The following is a 9,638-nucleotide window of genomic DNA, read 5'->3' on the forward strand; positions in this document are numbered from 1 at the left end:
TCCTCCCAAAATCAATTACCCCTGTCTTGCCGTGAGAAAAACATCAAACAAACCCACAATGAGGGATAGTCTACATAGTATCCAGCCAGCATTCCTCAAAACTGTCAAGATCATCCAAAACAAGGAAAGTCTGAGAAACTCTCACAGACAAGAAAAGGCTAAGGAGACATGACAAAGAAAAGTAATGTGGTATCCAGAGTCAGAGAAAGGACAGTGGAGCAAACTAGTAAGATGTGAATAAACTGTAGACTTTAGTTAGTACCAGTGTGCCAGTGCTGGCTCCCTGGTTGTGACAAAGGTTCCGTAAAATGAAGAGATGTTAACAGTAGGGGAAACTGGGCGAGGGGGTGTGTGAGAAGTCTGTACTATCTTCACAACTTTTTTGTAGATCTAGAACAATCTTCAAGTTTGATTTAAAATAATGTGGGAAAAAATAGTGACAGACCAAATGCTGGTGAGGAACTAGATCACTAATACAATGTGGAGGGACTGTAAAATAGTACTACCACTCTGGAAGAGTTTGGCGATTTCTTTAAAATTTTAAACATGAAATTACCTCACAACCCAACAATTGCATTTCTGGATATTTATCCCAAGAAATAAAAACTTATGTTCACAAAAATAAGACGTGTAAATGAATGTTTATAGAAGCTTTATTTGCAATAGTCCCAAACTGGAAACAACCCATTTAATGGATGAATGGTTAAACAAACTGCGATACATTCATAGCAGGGAGTAGCTATTCATATGCTTCACAACATAGATGACTCTCCAGAGACTTATGCTGAGAAGAAAAAGCCGGTGTCAGAAGGTTAGATATGTATGAGTCCCTTTATTGAACATTCTTGAAATAACAGAATCATAGAAATGGAGATGAAATTAGTGGTTGCCAGAGATTAAGGGTGAGAGAATGACAGGAAAGTAGTTGTGAGTATAAGAAGGCAACTTCAGGAAATCTGGTGGTGATAGAAATGTTGTGGATCTTGACTGTATCAATATTAATATCCTGGTTTGCATGACAGTATAAGACCCTGTCTCAAAAAAAAAAATAGTGCTGTATCTTTTAATGAAATGACTAAGGTTTTTATCTTTAAGTAATTGATGTATTCATGCACGATATTACTTGTTATTAGAGTTAGACAAGGAATAGCATCCATTCTATTCCTACTTTTCATTTTTATGAAAGTAATGCTGGGAACTTGGTTCACGTAAGTTTGGATGGAGTTTTATTATAGCAATATGATTTAGCTCTCTGAACTCTTTCCAAGTTCAATGCCAAAAATAACATACTGCTCTATCATCAAGAATTATTTTTAATAATCTATCAGCTGACAACTCCATTAGGTCCTCCTCTGATATTGTTGAAAGCAAAAAATTGGAAAACATCTGCTTGCAAATATTTATTACCTAGTCTTTGTGGTCATTAAGTTTCTCTTTTTCTGGGAAGTCACCTAAAATACTTTATCAAGACTTACTAAATGATCGGTTTTTTTTTGTTTTTTTTTTTTTGAGACGGAGTTTCGCTCTTGTTACCCAGGCTGAAGTGCAATGGCACGATCTTGGCTCACTGCAACCTCTGCCTCCTGGGTTCAGGCAATTCTCCTGCCTCAGCCTCCTGAGTAGCTGGGATTACAGGCATGCGCCACGATGACCAGCTAATTTTTTGTATTTTTAGTAGAGTTCACCATGTTGACCAGGATGGTCTCGATCTCTTGACCTCGTGATCCACCCGCCTCGGCCTCCCAAAGTGCTGGGATTACAGACTTGAGCCACCGCGCCCAGCTAAATGATTGTTAATTATGCTTGTTATTCTTTCTCATGAAGGGACCTTCTAATTTGATATACTTAAAAAGGGTTGGGTAAATTGAAATATTTTTCATTTCAATATACATTTACCAAAGTTTTTGTACATTGATTTTATATTATCATATACTTAGTTTTTATTGTGAAAATTTTAAGAGTTGAAAATTAGCACATTCAATTTATGGCATTTTAAGGTAATTGAAGTGAGTCATAAAACTAATCACCCAGAGTAGACTTATTCTCTGTCCCCCTCCAAAACACTTAGTTTTCATTTTTCAAGCCAAATCAATGAGTTAATATACGTCCCTAAGATAAACACTCTGAATTCTAAGTCTGAGTTAGTAGATAGATTAGATAGTTGGATGGATGGATGGATAGGTAGGTAGGTAGGTAGATAGATAGATAGATAGATAGATATATAGATAGATAGATAATTGATAGAGCATGAAGCTGTACCATGAATTTATCACCTGGATGAAATAATAGGCCACTACCCTCAATATTTCCTACCTTCACTAACTTTATTTTATTTTCATGAGATATCCATGATGGCAGTACGTTCTTTGACAATCCTTGGGGGAAGGACGAGGGGAGTCATTAGACAAATATTGTTACCATGTTTCTGCATCACCATACAACCTAGCTGAATTCAAAATATTCCCCAAATGGGTTAAAGCACCTTGTGTCTAATGCCATGCTTTGCCCTTCATAGACATGTGTATAAGACAGGGAGAGACACAAAACCTTAGAGATGTATGTTGCCTTCATTAATATTTTCAGCTGTCCTTTTTTTTTTGATGCCATGGGAAGTTTTTACACTTGGCCTAAGACACTATAGTAAGTAAGATTTTTTCCCTTTTTGTAAAGTGGGAAAAGGGCTATTGAGAAAGGACATGCAGGACCAGAGAACCAGCCAGACCCCCCAGCTGCGCACTGTCTGCTAGATCGGTTCAGGAAAGGGCAGTTAAGGAATTTGGGATCTGGAAACGGAGTGCCTTAAAACAATTCATGCCCAAATTCCCCCTGGGAAGTCTTCCTGTCTCTTCAGGGACACTTAAACTCCAGGTTGTAAACCATGGTTCTAATACCCGCTCCTTGCAAACTACACTTAGAAATAGGTGTGTAGAGACCTAGAATATCTTCTGAGCTTCACCAAGACCTTCTGAGCCGCCGTTTCCCCGCTGTTTCAACCGTGACCAAGGAACATCTCACAGTGTGCAGGCAGCACATACTGTGATCTAAGCCACAACGTAGACTTAGTGCAATGGTGAGATACTGAGAAAGAAAAGCCCAAGTGTCTCCAGGAAGTAAACAGTCCATGTCAAGAGGCCAGACAGGCCACACATAAAACAGATGCACCACACATGAAATGTGTGTAAGAATACAGTGAAGATATTTGCACTTCTTGTTAAAAAAAAAGAGGGGGCAGACAGCTAGAGAGGTTGAAGGAACTGGAAATAGGGGATCTCAGAGACTGCGGAGACTTCCTGGAGTTGCATTTGTTTTAGAAATTCCAAGAGGGGCACAAATGAGATTTGATGGAGTAAGGAAGGCCATCCTATGGATACCTTTTTAAAACTTCCACAGCTGTCTTCTGGTAAATGAAAACTCCCTGAAATCCTTTCCTCTCCAGATTGAAGACGTGTTTTTGAGCCTGACTTTCTATCAGTGATAGAAAGGAAGGAAGGAAGAAAAGGAGGGACAAGTTGGAATCTCAACTTCTGGACTAGCGGCCATCAAATGAGTTAATTTATACTAAAGTGTTAATGACACACCAGTTATAGCCTCCAAAGATCCCTTGTAGCATAAAGGCTCTGGGAAATATTGTATATATTAAGGAAGCAAAGTAGCAAAGAAATAATGAAGAAGGGAAATTAGGGAAAGGGAGGGGAGAAGACTGGTTCTCAACAGTTGAGCAATCCAATCAGGAAACCCCATGCAATGGCAAAACTTATCTAGTGCACCAATGGGGCCAGTAGGTATCATCTGCCAGTAGATGGCGGTCTTCATATTAATTGACTCTTTGCTGGAACAGCCCTTTTTCCTACCAGGTATTTGTAGGGTTGGTTGGGTTACTGCATAGGTGGAAAAGGAAGCTACCACCACAGCGTGAATTGGAGAGCCCGGTGTGAGAGCTCCCCCTGCTCAAAATTTATTCCCTCACGGACTCTGCCATTTATGTCTAAAATTCCTATTTCTTCAACCCTTTGTGGAGGAGGACAGATGGCTGGCAAGAAGGGAAATTGGGGTTAGTCATTAACACTTTAGCAGGAACTAACTTGGTATATTAATTCAAGAAAGAAAGGAACTTTCCAGGCACTGAGCACTTAATAGCCTTCTTTAAAAAAAAAAAAAAAGAAGAAGAAGAAGGTGGTCAGGTACAATCGCTCATGCTTGTAATCCCAGCACTTTGGGAGGCCAAGGCAGGAGGATTGCTTGAACCCAGGAGTTCGAGACCAGCCTGGGCAACATCACAAGGCCCTGTCTCTACAAAAGTAAAATAAAATAGCTGGGTGTGTGTGCCTGTGGTCCCAAGACACATGACAATAAATCCCAAGACACAGGCATACAGCTAGCTGAAAGTAGAGCCAGGGTTTGAGACAGAAAATATAAATTCAGAATTAATTCCCTTAATCACAAAATTATACTGTCAGAGAAAATCAGCAATGTTACCCAGGAGGCTGAGGCAGGAGGATCACTTGATCACAGGAGACTGAGGCTGCAGTGAGCTATGATTGTGTCACTGCACTCCAGCCTGGAAAACAGAGAAAGACCCTGTTCTCAACAACAACAACAACAAAAGTAAACACAAAGAAGGCATAGGCGGAAAAGAAATGGTAGGTTGGTATAGATGGGTTTTGGCTGGGCCAGACCTGAACATTTTTTCAGCTCCCATTCCACGATGGAGGACAGGGCTCCCACAGGTTTGTTGAACAGACCACAAAATTTATTAACTTTGGCTGGGTACACAGTCAGGATAATTCTAATTTCTTGGTACTCTCTACACGGTTGCCTATGGATCTGTTTGGGCCAGTACTTTCTTCATCCCTAGGATGGCTTACGAAGTAACGGGACATAGAAAAAGAGGAGTAATTCAGACAGAGGCCGAGATGGTGAGAAGACCTGAAACTGATGCACTAGCTATCTGTCTCACGGCAAACTAGGGAAGAGAAGACACATATTCATCAAGGTGCTGGCCTCTGATACCTATAGTTGTCATGTGGAACCTGCAAACCCAAAGGGAGAATCAGAAGTTAGAGAGAAATTGATCATGATGTAACGTAAAGACAACTTCATCTTCTGTCAGAGCTATCTGAAGACAGACTGATGACGGTTATGGTAAATAATAATAATCATGACAATAAATCACATTTATTTAACCATCACTTGGTGCTAGGTGCTGTGTTTTCATGCTTGATCTCATTTAAAAATTGCAACATTCCTGTGGAGTGGATATTATTATTACCACCTTTTTACAGATGAGGAAACAAAGGCTGAGAGGAGTTAAATAACATTTTTTTTTTTCTTTTTGAGACGGAGTTTCGCTCTTGCTACCCAGGCTGGAGTGTAATGGCGTGATCTCGGCTCACCGCAACCTCCGCCTCCTGGGTTCAGGCAATTCTGCTGCCTCAGCCTCCTGAGTAGCTGGGATTACAGGCATGCGTCACCATGCCCAGCTAATTTTTTTGTATTTTTAGTAGAGACGGGGTTTCACCATGTTGACCAGGATGGTCTCGATTTCTTGACCTCGTGATCCACTGGCCTTGGCCTCCCAAAGTGCTGGGATTACAGGCTTGAGCCACCGCGCCCGGCCTTAAATAACATTTAATATGACCCTGAGCATTTAGCTGTGCCTCCAGGCTGACACAACAGGCTGCCCTGGGAGTCTACAAGTTTACAGTGCAGAGCCATTGGAGCAGAGTCTAGGGACATCTGGCCAGGGTGCAGCAGAGGAAACTCATCAGATTCAATCATCTTAAAGGTCCTCCCAACCCCCAGGACATATAGATCCATGCACTCATTCAGCAAATACGCACGGAGTGCTGGGCTGTGTCCTAGGAACTAAGAGGTTCAAAAGAAGTAGGAGGAGGAAGAGGAGGGCATGGAGGAAAAGGAGAGAAGAAAGAAAGCAGGAAGAGAGAAAGCAGGAGGGAGAGAAGAATAGGAACAGCAATCTAAAACTCCACATCACTGTTAATATAATAGGGACTACCTTACAGGAGTGAAAAAAATGCTATTAAAATATATAGTGGGGCATATAACCTAATCTGAAGAACCCAGGAAACTTTCTTCAGACTAGAAGGGAAGTGACATTTTTTTTTTCAGCATCCAATTTTTTTTTTTTTTTTTAATTTTTAGTAGAGACATAGAGATGAGGTCTTGCTATGTTGCCCAGGCTGATCTCAAACTCCTGACCTCAAGTGATGCTCTCACCTCAGCATACCAAAGTGCTAAGATTATAGGCGTGAACCATTGCACCTGGTCCTAAAATCTTTAAATAAGAGGGTATGATCTGGGGTTAGTATTTTTTAGCTATGTCTTGCCCTTGGAATGGACATAGGATTTGGTGTGGGTGTGTGGGGTTCCCCAAGCCTGGGGTTCCCCAATACCTGTACACCTTGGCCCTTGTAAGGATGGGAAAGTAGGCTGGAGCCACAGGCCTTTGGGAAGCCAGAGCCAGCTGGGCAAAGGTGAAGATTTTGCCCCCAGGCTTAAGGATGCGGCTCTGGGCCCACTGCTCACATACAGTGCACACACCTTGAGTTTGGGCACCTCCAACATGGGCACGACATCCATTATGACCCCCACAACAGCACTTCCAGCCAGAAAGCTTCATCTTCCCGATCATCTGGGAAAAGGACAGAGGTGACCAGTTGCTGCGACCCATTAACAACATCCTTAGCACAACCTGGTGGAAGGTGGAGTTGGTTCATCTGACCAGAAACCTGAACAGCTTGACCAACAGCCTTTGGTAGATGTCCTGGCTCTTGGGCTCTTGACGCCAAAGCTTTTGGTCCTTGTCATGGCAGACATCCTCTTCTGCTCTGCCAGGTCCAGAAGAAGGGAAAGGACATTTAAGCTGAGTCCTAAAAGCTAAATAAGAGATACCTAAGCAAATAAGTCCAGGAAACAGCCTATACAAAAGCCCCATGGATGCTGGGCGCATGGCTCAAGCCTATAATCCTAGCACTTTGGGAGGTCGAGGTGGGAGGGGAGGATTGCTTGAGGCCAGGAGTTTGAAAACAACCTGAGAAAAATAGTAAGACCCTCATCTGTACAAACAATTTTTCTTAAAAAATTAGCCAGGCATGGTGGCACATGCCTGTAGTCCCAGCTTCTTGGGATGCTGAGATGAGAGCATCGCTTGAGCCCAAAAGTTCGAGGCTGCAGTGAGCTGTGATCATGTCACTGCACTCCAGCCTGAGCAGTGGAGTGAAATCTTGAATCAAAAAAAACAAAAGCCCGTGGTGGGAGCCTTTGGCTGTTTGAGGATCAGAAGGACCTGTGGCAGGAGTCAGGGAAGAAGAGTTGACCTGGGCTACTGCTGGAGAATTAAGCAGGAGTTAGAAGCCATGTTGAGACTTCATTCTTAGAGCAAGGGAGAAGTCTTGAAGGACTTTAAGCAGGGCAGAGACATGAGGTCTATGTCTTCAAAGTGCTGTGATTGCTACATAGCATCTGCAAGAGGAAGAGGTTGGAACTCAGGAGAGTCATTGCAAGGAGATCCCTGCGGAGTTTGGTACAGAATAGGAAATAGCCCTCTTCTGAATGGTTCACGTGGCACTGCCCATCCACACTGGCCCTGCGCATCTTCTTGAAGGGAAGAAAATCCAGGTGGAGAAAGTAGAAGCTAGGCTTGGGAGCTGAGCTAGGTCTCTACCAGCCTGACCCACCCAGCAGCTGTCCTTTCTGGTCTTCGCTCTTGCTGTGGTTTTCAAATCTCTGCATTCAGCAACTAAGGCAAAGCAGCGTGTGCTCAGGGCTCTTGTTCGTCCTTCCATAATCAGTGACAGCTGCACTGAGCTGCAACCCCGACTGTTTGCCTCCCACACTGCCTATGCTATGGTTCCTTCCCTGCCACCCAGGAAGATGTAGGAAGCTGGAAGTGAAGGAAAAGAAGGCTAGGCAGTGGCTAGGGAGTCAAGAGAAGGAAAGTTCAGGCATTTTTTTGAATAAGAATTTTAAGTCAGATAATTATTATGATGCACAAAAGAGCTAAGGATGAATGCAGCTCATGTATACCTGGCAAATTATGCTACCGACCCTGAATTCGGAGAGCTCCGTCTAGAAGCGTACCCTTGTGCCGTCCAAGAAAGGAGGCAAACCAATGCTTCTGGTTTCTGCCCCAGCTTCCTGGGAGGCCTTGGATAAGACAGCCGACCTGTTTCTCTGTTTCCTAACTCTCAAACAGAGTTAATAGTCGGCGTCACTTTTATCTCACAAACTCAAGCTGGTAGGAAGAGTGTTCAGATAGCTAAAATCTTTTTTTTTGTTTCTTCTAAGATCTTGACAGAGAAGTGAGGCAGTGGTGTTGCCAGGACTGTTATCAGATGGCAGGGGTGGGAAAGAGCCAGCTTTTGCTTCCAGCTGTCCATCATGTCATTCCATGCTTTTCAATGGAATTAAATCCTGCATGTTCTAGAACTTTACTTTAGAGTCTTATTCTGCAGGGCTTCTCCTCAAAGTCTTTTTTTCACCATGTGCTCGCTACCTGTCCCTGCTCCATAAACCCCTAATTCTTAAGATCTTTGTTAGATACTGCAGACACATCTCCAGTCAAGTCAGAGAGCAGCCTTACCCATTCTCTGCTGAATTCCGTCAAGAAATCCCTCAAATATACAGGTTGAGTATCCCTAATCAAAAAATCCAAAATCTGAAATGCTTCAAAGTCCAAAATTTTTGAGTGTGGACGTAATGCCACAAGTGAAAATTTTTGCACATTAAGCACTTAACACAAACTGTTTCATGCACAAAATTATGTAAAATATTTTATAAAATTACCTCCAAGCTATGTGTATAAGGTATATATGAAAAATAAATTAGTTTTATGTTTAGTTCAGGTTTATGTTCAGTTTTTTGTTTAGATCCCATCCCCAAGATATTCATTATGTGCAAAATATTGCAAAATCTGGAGATGTAAAAAATCCAGAATGCTGCTGGTTCCATGCATTTTGGATGAACGATACTCAACCTATAGCAGGTGGCTAGTATGTTTGGGTTTCTGGAGCACTCAAATTGAGATCCAGCTCCTGACCTCCAGGAGCTTATCCTCATGCCATCCAAGAAAGGAGGGAAACCGCACTTCAGAAACGTTTACACAGGAGAGATGTTTAACAACACACAACAGGAAAACCAGTGACATAACCATGAGGGCAATGGAAGTTTTCTTTTTGCTTTGTATTCTCTAGAAATTATTGAAGCCAGCCCCCCTCTGTCAAAGCAGCACATTCGCCTCTTGTGCTTCACCCCTGCTACATTCATTTCCCTCAAACACTTGCCATCACGAAACTTTTGTATTCATATGGACAATACAGTTACTGTCTGGTTCTCCACTAGAAGTAAAGCTCTCTAAGTTGAGAAACCATGTGTGTCTTGTTTAACACTGTATCCCTAAGACCTAATACCTACTGTGGCACTAGTAAGTGCTCAGTGAACATTTGATAGACTGAATGCATGTTGTCTTTTTCTTTTTTAATTGTCAATTGTCAATTGTCAGTCTGTACTCACCAGACTATAAAATTCAAAGGCAGGGATTTTGTCTTTGCTGTTCATTATGGTGTCTTCAGTACCTGGAACCCACAGCATTAAAAACTGTTTGCTGAGTGAATGACTGA

This window comes from Saimiri boliviensis, chromosome 7 (assembly GCF_048565385.1).
Source record: "Saimiri boliviensis isolate mSaiBol1 chromosome 7, mSaiBol1.pri, whole genome shotgun sequence".
NCBI classification, from domain to species: domain Eukaryota; kingdom Metazoa; phylum Chordata; class Mammalia; order Primates; family Cebidae; genus Saimiri; species Saimiri boliviensis.